The sequence below is a fragment of the Falco biarmicus genome, chromosome 6, assembly GCF_023638135.1.
Source record: "Falco biarmicus isolate bFalBia1 chromosome 6, bFalBia1.pri, whole genome shotgun sequence".
NCBI classification, from domain to species: Eukaryota; Metazoa; Chordata; class Aves; order Falconiformes; family Falconidae; genus Falco; species Falco biarmicus.
The window spans coordinates 17309639-17322235 of record NC_079293.1 but is presented as its reverse complement, the minus strand read 5'-3'; the positions used below and the strand labels follow the sequence as shown (position 1 = coordinate 17322235).

At 37.9% G+C, this 12597-nt stretch overlaps 1 protein-coding gene across 1 annotated transcript in view; it reads left to right on the top strand.

The window, feature by feature from the left end:
- PRIM2 (DNA primase subunit 2) overlaps positions 1–12597 on the top strand; it is a 127970-nt gene that overhangs the window by 107746 nt on the left and 7627 nt on the right. The gene's annotated exons all lie outside the window — the stretch shown is intronic.

The window sequence follows — 12597 nt, the reverse complement described above, 5'->3', positions numbered from 1 at the left end:
GTGTAGTCAGTAGACATAAGTGATTATTTTCTGTAATAAACTTCTAAACCTGTACATTTTTAAATAATCCATTGTGCTAACTTCCCCTAAACAAAAGCACATCAAATACCTAGTGAAATTAAGCAGAGATTTTTTTAGTAGCTTTTTAAAAGGTAACACTAAATTCAAAACCTATCTTATATAGCAAGGACAAGGCAGGAATTGGAAATTTTTGAGAGGTATACGGAAGGAATGTGGCTGGCATTGCTTGATGTAGCAAGAGGTTAAGACTATAAAAGGGTGACATTGTTTTCATTGGAGGAAGTTGTAGTGGTTAGAGTTAAGCTGAGACAGTTCAGCAAAGAGTCATGAAATCTACTTTAGGTCTGTAGGAAAAACCTGCTTGAAGTTGTCATCGTTAGTTTGTGTGGAATGTCACCGTTGCTTGTCAGGCATCAACAGAATGTTGAACTAGATAGAAAAGAACGTGAAAGTTCCACTTAAACTAGTCTCCCTTGGAAAGAACAAGTAGAATAAAAAAAAAAAAATAAAAGAGAATAGTTTTAGAGTGTTTGTTGTTCATTCATGATGATTCTTGACAAATTCTTGAAATACCCAGACTTTTTCCTAGGAATGTTGTTTCTTTTGTTTTTTCTTCTTTTCTCCTGGTTGATAGGAATAAGCATTTGGCTCTCTTCCATGTATCTGATAGACACTAGAGATACTTTCCTTTGGCTTTTTTCCTTTCTATATGCATCAAAAATTGATGCTACTCTAGGATTTTTATCCTGCTAATCATTGGAAAGATTGGTGAGTATTTACTGTTTTAGCTGCCTTGCTATGTGTGGGTAGGATTTAGTAGAGGTTACTCCTTCAGTGAATTTGCACAGTAGGGCAGTATCTTTATATTTAACATAGTTCCTTACTTGATGTGAATTGGGTTTTGTTTTTTGTATCTGTGTTTGTGTGTTTGGGGTTTTTTTCCCCTTGTAAAGTAGGATTGCAATGCACTAGGAATCTTAAATTTTCTTATCAAAAGTGATTAAGAAAAACAGTTTCCATCACTGTCATCTTTGCCCAGATGTGGATGCCATCCTGTTCACAGATTTTGTGGTGTCAGTTTAAGTCCAGTTGGGGTACAGGGCTTTGCAGTGGCTGTTCCTAGTGTTAAACCAAACTAAATCCAAAACAAAACACCTTCCACCTGAATAATAGTAATATTATTATTAATAATAATGATAATAATGATAATAACGATAATAATAGCGGTAGTACTCATAGTAACTAAACCCAAAACAAATGAACCTCCACTCAAAAGCTGCTGCTGCTAATAAATAAATAATAATACAAATAAAAAAGAAGTTGGCTATGGCTGGGTTTTCAGAAACTGGTATTTTGCATCAGACAGTCTTTGAAATATTCAGTAGGATAAGAGGAAGAGACATCTGTCTCCAAGATATCGTACAGACCTTACTGCTTGTTGCTGTTTTCATGGTCCAATAACATTTGCATGACTAATAACAGTTCAGGATCCTTCAGTCCAGACTGTGGCTTTTTAGAGTCTTCTCTGATGCTGGTGGTAGTTGCTGAGTATCAGAGATGTTGTTTTTCCTTCAGCTTAGTGAACGGTTATCAGTGGTGGGGGGTTTGACAGTCTCTCGAAGCCTCTGATGTTGTTGCTTTGCACAACTCTGGGCCTCAAGACTGACATTCGGTTCTCTCTGCCTGGTTTCTGGTAGAGATGAATGCCTTGTTCTAGACTGAGGGGACAATTAAGTGGCCATGTGCACAGGACAGCAAACAAAAGGAGCAGGCATTTTACATCAGTTTTCCAGGATTCTGAGGTGCCTGCAATGAGTGGAAGTCTCACATACACTTAATGAAAGACAAAATAGTTGAATCATCAACAAATGTGTGTCATGGTGTCATGGGTGAGACGGGGAATGACAGCTTGTAGTGGATCTGGATACTGGTTTGGTTTTGGTTTTGTTTCTTTTTTTGTTTGTTAGTTGTAAGAATCAAGGAGAATAGAACTATACCTCTGCTTGATTGTCTCGTACAGTCCCTCATTTGCTCTCTGCTCTGGTGGTGTGTTTGCTGAGGTCTCAACTTTCCTTCCCGGCAAGGGAATCACTACCAGTCTGGGAAATTGGGGCAGAAAGTCATGCCAACGCATGCTTTGCAGCTGCTTGCAGTTAACAGTCTCAGGCATTACAGGCTGGTGTCCCAAGGCATTTTCCAGCATTCACCTCCATTCATCTCTGATCTCCAGGATCATCCTCAGCTTCCCAGGATCTTCACCCTCATTGTTCTGTGCTCCAAGCCCCTATTTTTCTTCATCTAAATAATCTATCTGCAAAACCTGTGGTCAGGTTCCTAACTGGTAGTTCTGCGTCACGTCTCTCTATTAATGGGACGATCAGAACATGTCACTTCTGTTTAGTCCAAATGTTATCAAAATTTACAACCAGTCCATACCAGTTGCAGCTAGCTAGCAGGTTCATGTTTGATGGTTTGAATATTCAGTTTGGGACATTTTACAAGCCTCTATATGAAATCTGTGCAAAAGTAACTAGAACCAGCTGTTGTTTGCTCAACTGTTTCTCAGCTTGCTTCTTAATGGGTGATTCTGAGGGAGTTATGAGACTCCCTGCAGTGGCAGCAGGTGTCAGATCATGTGAACAGTAGACTTTTGCTTTCCAGGTTAGTAGTGATGCATGCTTCTCTGTGGCTAAGGAGGTGCTTTAAGGAATTCAAATGAAAGCTCAAGACTTGCAGTCCCTGTTGAGTGCAAATTACAGTGTTCTGGAAATCACATTAAAAGGTAACGCAGTGGACCTTCTGTTCCTGAATCAATTAATCATTTCAGCCCTCCCTGCTTACAGCAGATATATCACTACCAAGTTATATTATATGTGTTACGTACACCAAGTTATATTTTTATATGTGTCTATAAATATATATATATTATAACTTGGTGTTCAATGTATTTTATATATCTAATATACCGAATTATAACACTAACAAGTTCTGTATCAGCGAAATAAAATACTACAGGATCTGTGAAAGTAATGCACTGAGCAGTGAAAGCAAACATATATGTGAGTACATAGATTTACATATTTAATGGACTGCAAACTGTGGAATGGTATTTTAGAAGCCACCTTTCATCAATGAGGCACTCCAAAATGGAACTGTCCATCTTAGAATCTAACGAAGTGCTGATATTTCTGTTCCTGGGATGGATAGGTTGTGGGACTGCTGTCAGCTTCTCTAATGGGGAAAGTTATTCTGTGCTTTTCCCCTGATACTTTTCTTCAGCAAGAATGCTCCTGCTGCACAAAAAAATTAAAGATGGCTTGGGATCAGGCTGCTTCACTGTGGGATCCCGGGATTTGATCATGGTGTCAAGACATTCTGATTCCAGAATCTGGTCAAGTTTACTGTCCAATCCTGTTTGAAGTACTTCATGTTTGACTTTGAAAAATAGAGTATTCCTGCTCATTTCTTAAGAGGGTACCTTTGATTATCATCAGGAAACAATCTGCTGGGCAAAATTTCCATCCTGGTGTACTGTTTTTTTACTTTGTATATGTCAAGTTTGCTATGCTCCTAATAAGTGATTTTTTTACCTATAATTTATAGTATTTTACTGGACTTGAGAAGATAGGACTTTCTGAACTGACTCAGCTAACAACTGGCAGCATAAAATCCTCTTCAGACATAAATGTTTGTTTTTATTGCTTTTTTCCAAAAGTTTAGCTATGGCATTTCCTCTCTGAGAACCCACTCTCCCAGCAGCATATCAACTTAGCCATTCATTAATTTTTTGAACTAACAGGCACTTGCTTTCTTTCTGCCTTTCTAGGATTATGACCTTCAGTTGACAGTAATTGCAACAGAGCAGTAGAATCCTTCTTTTTTTCTTTCTTTTTTAATTCACCAATTCTATCCATTTGGAGATCATACTAGTTCTTAAAATGAACTGTAGGTTTTTGCTTATAGCGCTGTGTAAATTCTGGGTGATTAATCTTGGTTTTATTTAGTAGTATATTTTTCACCTAGACTAAGTGTTTTCAGGGCTACAGATTCCTTGTATCCTATAAGCATGTATCTATAACTAGGAGACCTCTTGGGTAGATGGTTTCTGCCCTAGATTTTTTCCTACAATTATCTGACAATGTGTGAATCTGTTACATAGCCATTGTAATGGAAATGAATGAGGTTTTTAAAAGACATCTTCATGCTAGGTCTCAAGGAGCATATCTGTGCCTAAGATCATGAGATCTTCAGAGCTCACACCTACAATTGTGTTTGTGTGCTCACCAAGTGTTTTGTTCTTGTTGAAACTTGTGTATAGTCCATAGTTTTTGCTGAGCTAGATATTCCAGGGTATTCTTCTGGACAAATGGCATTTGTGAGAGTACGTCATGCTGCTTTCTTCAGATAAGCAGTAATAATTTTTTTCTCTCCTAAGCTAAGAAGTCCACTTTAAAGGTTTCAAAGGTCAACAGTTTCTATTCCTTACTAAGATTAAATTCTCATTGTGAAACAGAGATTGACTGGAAGCTCATCAGACCTCCCAGAAGCATCAATCAGGATGTCGATGCTGTCCTGGCCAGAGGGTCCAGAGAAGCGGTGGCAACTCAGGCCACACACTAAGGATTTTACTTTGCGTGGCTACTTTAAATCTGTTTCATTTGGGGTACAATTTCTGCAAGTGTGAATGCAGACACGCAAGTCTGAGTTTGGTGCAGGCTTAGAACATGTCTCTATCAGCAGTGCCTGGAAGCCTGTGTTTCTTGTTCAGGGGACTCTTGTTTTTTCATAGCATCTGTTGAACCCTTATCTGCAGTTCATAAGCAGTGATCTGAATCAGAACTGTTACTGTTTGAGGGTGTTTCCCTTCCATTTGTTCACAACATTTTTTTAATATTCATCAAGGTCCTGCTGACAAACTAACCTTGAGGAATTTTTTTTTTTTTTTTTTTCTGATGAGAGTCCAGGGGGGTCTCATGGGACAATGCTTTTTTTGATGTTTTATGTGTTTCTCTTCAATAGTCTTTGTGCCAGCTGTCAGCACAAAATGCATGGCTTATTTCTGAATATATTGTATTCATCAAGGGGATATAGATGTTTGAGTGGTGGTGGTTTATCTTCCATGAGGTTAGTTCACAGTGCTTTAGACCATCAGAAAATTTGTATTACTCACATGAGTAATTCTTTTTCCTAGTTCTCCCATAACTTTCATAGGTTATCTCAGGAGGTCCTTGAGTCATGAAATCCAGGCCACTGTCTTAGTTGATTGGCAGTTGCTTCAGGTGGATTTGGTTGTTGCAGAAAAGAATTGCAAGCAGCAACTGCTTGGTTTGTATGCGTTTCCCTTGCTGTGTTTGCTGTTTATGCCATCTGTTTCTGTGCATTCTTTACAAATCACCTTGTGCTCCACCTTGATTTCAGGTCTGGTTTCAGGCTTGCCCTGTCTGTCCATTCAGAACCTGAGGCCATTTTTTGAGGAACATTGAGGTTCCTGCAAGTTATTGTTGGGACTTCGATCAAGTACTTCAGTTGTCCTTGAGACTCTCTTTTTTCCAGTATAGGTTGTAGTTGGTTCTCTGTGGTAAACTACATTCTTCTGTGGTCAAATGTTTATTTTTTTTTTTTTTTTTTTAACAGCAAGAGTATGCTTCCATCTGACGTTATCAAGATACGTCTATTAATGTTATTTTCAATCTTTTTCAGTGTTTTTACCTTGTTTATTTTGGGATATTTATTGGATTTGAAAAATAGCCTCTCAAGTACTGGACTTATGCTCAAAATTTTTAATTTCAGACCTGTCCATTTTTGTGTGAATGATGCATAGTTTTCCAAATGTTTATTTTGGATTTAGCTACGTGGTTATAAATTGTTTGTAATCTGTTGGCTTAGAGTACTCCTGTTTTCCCTTCAAGCCCATGAACAAGCTCCTTTCTTGTTTATAAAGCTTCTTCCTCATGGCTATTATGTGAGCCAGAATGTGGGCTAGTGTCCAGCCCATACGGTTGTGGTTTTACCCAAGATGGTTAGTTTTCCAGTGCTGTTCTCAGTCTTCTGTTTCTAGGGCTGTCCTTCATACTTATGAGATAAGGAGTACACCTTTTGCTTTTAGGTTCATAGGAGAAAGGAAGACCTTCCTTTGTTGGACATTTTGTGAGCTTTTACTGGGGAAAGAATTCTACCACAAATTAACTAGCTAAATCTCAAATTATAAAATAGGGTGCTGTCGTGGTTTAACCCCGGCCGGCAACCAAGCACCACGCAGCCACTTGCTCACTCCCCCTCACCCAGAGGGATGGGATGGAGAATCAGAAAGGAATGTGAAACCTGAGGGTTGAGATAAGAACAATTTCATAGGTAAGGCAAAGGCCACGTATGCAAGTGAAGCAAAACAAGGAATTCATTCACCACTTCCCACGGGCAGGCAGGTGTTCGGCCATCCCCAGGGAAGCCGGGCTCCAGCACGCGTAATGGTTACTTGGGAAGACAAACACCATAATGCCGGATGTCGCCAGCTTCCTCCTCCTTCCCCCAGCTTATATACTCAGCATGACATCATATGGTATGGAATATCTCTTTGGCTGGTTCAGGTCACCTGTCCTGGCTGTGTCCCCTCCCAGTTTCCCATGTCCCTCCAGCCCTCACACTGGCAGGGCCCAAGGAACTGAAAAGTCCTTGATTCAGTATAAACATCACCCAGCAACAACTAAAAACATCAGTGTGCTATCAACATTGTTCTCACATCAGAGCCAAAACACAACACTGTACTAACTACTAAGAAGAAAATTAACTCCATCCCAGCTGAAACCAGGACAGGTACCCTTACACATTTTCTGCCAGAAAATTTATAGAAGCATTGGACCTTGAATCCAGCAATGGGCATTCAGATTTCTGAACTGGTGGCCAAGACACCTTGTTCAGTGTCCAAAATCCCTCAGATAGTTATTGTCTTTATTACATCAAAACGTGTAAATGCTTTAAAATGATTAAGTCTTTCAAAGTATATAGTGTGAAAGTCTCAGAAGTAAGATTATTCAAAATAAATCTTTCTGACACTCTGGTGTAGATTTGTGTGCTGGAAGTTTCCACGTATTTTCTATAGATGAGGAACATTTAGTGATAGGAGACAACATTCAGCCTTTCCATAATTTTGAGAATAATAGTTGTGTGCTGAGGAGTATGTCTTCCCTATTTTATCTGACATTATACTTTCTCTAAGTTACTCTGTAGACCCTGTATCTTGACACTACACTTGTGTGGTTTCCCAGCTAAAATATGTGCCTTGTGTAATTGTCTTGTATTTGGGGTTTTTTTTCCCAGCACAAACATGCTTATTCATTTCAGTAGGACTGCTTTTGCATAAAAGCTGAACCAATACAATTACAGATTTAACTAGCCAGATCTAAGACTTCTTTTCTGATATTAAAATTCCCACCTGAATTTTTTAGTGTGTGTTTATTCGTGCTGTGATGTTACCATTACTTGCACCATCAGTGACTAGAATATTGTAAAGTATTAACATGATGTGGCTTAAAATCTTAAGATGACATGACATCTTAACATGACATGGCTTAAAACTGATTATTTTAAAAATCTGAGTTACAATATTTCTGACTACTAAATTTTCCCAATCTTCAGTTTATTGTTGGTAAGTGGAGACAAGTATTAGAAATGAGAAGTTATATCAGGTTATTGTCAGGTGAGATTATAATGTTAAAAGGCTGTATGTGATTAAATAAGTGGACTGTTCAATAATCCAATTTAAGTACTGGTAAGAAAAAAGTGTAGACGTTGATTAATGAATGGGCTTGTGACAGTAAAACAAAAAAAAACAGCATAGGAAAAGAAAACTTGATAGAATGCAAGACATACAGAAACAGTGAGAAGCACAGCTAACCTGTTTGATTATAAAAAACTAAGAATACAGAAGACTTCTAGTGTATGTACACAGATGTTACTATACATAGAACACAGCAGAAAGTACATAAGGTAAATAGTTGAACTGGAAAATGTATTTCTTAAAGTTTGGATTTGATATTCTAACTACCAAAAGGACGTAATAAGAATGTACAGTCAGGTGCTATATTTATTATTGAACCACAGTGTGGCTGAGGTTGGAAGGTGCCTCTGGAGGTTATCTTGTCCAGCCCCGCTGCTCAGGAAGGGTTGTCTAGAGCCGGGTGCCCAGGATTGTCCCCGGATGGGTTCTGACTGTCTTTGACGGTGGAGACTCCACAACCTCACTGGGCAACTTGTGCCAGTGCTCAGTCAAATGGGCCTTTTAGAACAAATAATATGACAAGTAGAGTTAAAATGCATATTTTTTTCCTCTTGTTAAAGAGGTGAATGGCATTAATTTCAGTGTGTCCAATTTAGAAGTATTTAAATTCCTTACTCAAATCTCAAGCTGCAGTTAATTAGCGTAAATGGGCCCTGCTGGTGTGGAAGGCAGTTGTAGTTTGTTCATCCCTGCCTGTTGAGTTTCCATTCCTCTCCTTATGCTGGCCTTATGACTACGTGGTAAAATAATTAAAAAAAAACTATCCAACTATAGGCTTACTTGGGGAACGTGAGGAGGAATGGGGTTCATTTTCAGATGGCAGGAATGGGTGGACAGAATTAGGGGCTGTGTCTTCACACTTCGTCAGCTTCAATTTACAGTGTATTAAACTACTCGTGAATCTTTTATTTAGAAGAAGGAAAAAAGAAGCACACAAAAAAGTCTAAGGGATAAACACACAGTTCAGCATGAGAAAACAGGAAAACAATGAATGAACATCTGAAAAATATTTCAGGTCATTGTTCTTGAAACTGTTTTGTTGCAAACTTAGAATGTATATGAAGCAAATGCTTCAAATTTTTTTAATGTTGTAACTTTTATTTTTTTAAAGTATTTCAGGTGCTTGCTTTCATACTTGAGAAGAATCCAGGCTTTGACTTTAACATTGCAACAGAGGAATGTGGGTTATCTGTCATATCTAAAATCAGCTATGACTGTCTTTAAAATAGGTGGCTGTAAACTCATGCAGGACTTGTCATTTAAATAAAAACATGTCACTGAGAAATAGCCAAAAAAATTCTAATCATAAAATGTACATTTTTATAACGTTATTTTAAAACTATGTGAAAACAGAAGTGGAATACTCAGGTGCATTAACCCTTCTCCCATTTGATGCTCACACCATTGGCTTTCAGCAGATGGCTGTATATAACTTAGAAAAATAGCTCACAACCAAGCAAACAAAACCAACTAACATTAGAGCTGTTTCCTTTCAAAATTAACTCAGTTTAAATTAACATCTGTCTTCATTTAATAAGCTGCCCAGGGTTTGCTGCAGCAAATGTGGGCACATATTGACATATTCTTTTCATTCAGATACTCACTCTGTTGTTAAGTGTTTAATGAGTTTCTTACTGACATACATGAAATAAGAACTTCAGGCTAGAAAGCCTATACATGAAAAATGGAGGAAAAAGTACAGGTATTTTCAAGACACATTAATAAAATACCACCTTCTGGATCATGACTGCCTTTTACTTTTTTGAAGTGTGCTAGAATATAATTAAGTTTTGTTGTTTGACAGTGTGATGGAAATTGCAGGGGAGAAATTGGTCTGTTATGGTGCCCTAAATATTACCATATTAAATGCTAAACACTGTGTGGTCAACTACACTACAAAAGGCAACTCAAAGAGTCTAAAAGGAAAAGGAGCTCTGGCAACGCTGAAACAATGATTTTCTAGCCTTTCTGTTTTTTCCTTGAGGGAAAACAAATCTGAGAAAATTGTGCTATACATGCATACATTATGAACATGAAACCTTCAGTATCAGTTTTAAATATAAAGGAAATACCTGAAAGCAGCAGAAAGAACAGATGGCTGTACTGACCGGGAGGCAAAGGGCACTGGGGAGTCCTGGGGCAGGACTCAGTGCAGGGATGGTGACAAAGTGACCTGAAAGAGATGAAAACTGGAATATGTTCAGATACGCTCCAGCAGTTGCTCCCAGTCATATCTTCAGTCACCTCTGAAATAAAAAGAAAGTTAGAAATTAGTTATACTTAACTGAATCTATAGTAGATTTTAATTTTGAAAATGTACGTTAATTCTGCAGTTTTCAAATAGAACTAACTGTGAGTAACTGAAAATAACAGTGAATAATCGTAGAGACCAACTTGTCGTGCTACATCTTAGCTTTGAATGCGAGGATCTGTAAAGCAGGAGGCTGCATACAGATGCCAAACATCATCTTGACCTCATTAGTAGTCCATAAAGCAACATCAGAAAAGCAAGTTGCAGATGGCAGTGAAAGAAAAGGCACATAAGAACTAATAAATAAAAGAACTAATAAAAACTTGAGTATGTACCTTTAATTGCAAAATAAAGCAATTCAGTGTGAATGTTTTAATATATAGAGAGACAAGCTGCTGCTGTGAATTAAGGCAGTTTTAGGTGGAGATCTGTTCCTGGGTAACACTACTGAAAAACAGCTGTGAGCTTGTTTTCATTATGTGCATAAATGTAGTAGGAAAGATAGTATTTATTATGAATGATAATTCTGTTTTATTGAAATAGAGGATTGTTAGTTTCTCTCGCACAGAGGATTCCTTTCTAGCTGAGTTCCATCCTATTGCAATTTTTAACCTTCTCTTGTTTTTTCTTTTAGCAACTTGTTCCCTATTAAAGCCAGTTAATCTATTAAACCTGTTCTTTGGATATGTTTAATGTCCCCCTTATTCCTTAGCCGTGTCATATATGCAGAAGGTGAACCTGGTCCCCTGTGCTGTGGCCAGTTTAAACTTACATATGTGCTAAATATCAGGCTCATCATTTGGCTGCCTTCTGTCTGCCTCTCTGAGTAGCAGCTAAGTTATAACTGCTTTTGGCTGAATGAGCCACAAATGTTGTTCTGGATGGTCTACCCAACCACAACTTTTAACCAACGTGTAGGAACTGTATAGCTTTGTCATCTCTACTTGTCAAATTTGGCTGAAATCGACTAACCAGTCAAAGCTGGGGAGGTGGTGCGGTGGAGATGATAAAGGAGCACAAGTAAAATGATGACTACCAGTGCAATCAAGTACATTGATAAATTTAACAAACTGGATGAAAGTCTCTGATCTGTTCTGGTGGGCATCTGTTTTATGGAGCACTCAATGCCTGGAAAAGAAGTGGCATGAAAACCTAGTTACCAGACTTCAGTGGAGAATGCTGGTAGAGGCCCTTCTAACAGCTTTTCTCAAAGATACATGTCTTGATAGTAGTACAGCAGAAGAATCTATGTCGTGACCTAATAGTCTCTGAGAGGTCTGAGAGGGGTCTCAGGGGAGTGGGACCGTATTTCCTTGGTGAAACAGCAATGTAGCTGGGCAACAAAGGTTCAGCTGCTGCACAATAACATGGTTGCTCTTACAGATTTTAAAGTCCTTCAAGGCCAGCTCTGATAACATGACCATTATAGCTTTCATATGTCAGCAGCATTGATTCAATGGAGTCCTCTTCTCCACCCTAAGGGTGGGTCAAGATTTTCCCAAGGATGGGTCAAGGGCTGAAATGGGCTTGGTTTCAGAATAATTTGCTCAGAATAATTTCTCCTACGCAACTGGAATTTATTTTTAAGTGCCTCTTTATTCTGTGGTCTTCTGTGCTGTGTTGGTCTGTGATCCCTCTTCTGTCACTTGAAGTTAGGATATTTCTGCTGAACTGTCAGAGAACACAACAGTAGCTTGGTCTTTCATCCTGTGAATCATTGTGAATTAGTACATCGAAAGCTAGTTTTGATAATCCTTGTCTTTTCCACTTTTCAGGTTGGGTTCAGTTGGGTAATGACATCTTTGCTACAAAAAGCAGCTATAACTATGGTCAGTGATTCAAAAGTTGAAACAAACTGCAGAATGACTACTAGCCTTTTAACTGATCAGCTTTTTCAAAAAGGTCTCTTTAAATTACAAGAGGACTTCAATACTTTTGAACTTTTGGTGGTTTATACTCAGAATTTGTCCATATTGAAGTTTTTGTTTGCTCACTTAAGGTTCTGAGAGTTAAAATATCTTTGCACCTGAATCTTTATTTATTTATTGCACCTGAACTTTTTATTTATATAATTTCTATTAGGTGTAATCTTGATTAAACGAAGAATAATTTTGAGAAAACCCAAAGTATTTATGGGCTAGATTAAATTATTTAACTTATTTCAGATGGAAAATTCAGATTAGAAAAGTCTGAATGCTACAGAACATTACGAATGTTTCTTTTAACTAACCAACAGACTTATAGGTCTTCTGATCATTACTCCAAATTGCATGAAAATACTTTTTAAAAAAGTGCATACATACAACATGGTTAGCATTTACTGTAAAATAGGGATCACTCTTTTGCATGGCACAGATTTTATTGTAACGAACAAACAGGAAAACATAAGGCAACATGTAACTGAAGTGTTTAGAATAGACGAGTTTCTTCAATCCTAAACTACTTAAGGTGATGCTGATTTTTTTCAGTTAATTTTCAAAGGAGGAAGAAGAAAATAAAAAACCATGTATGTATACAGATAGTGCAAGATTTCAAACTTCATTGCCTATTG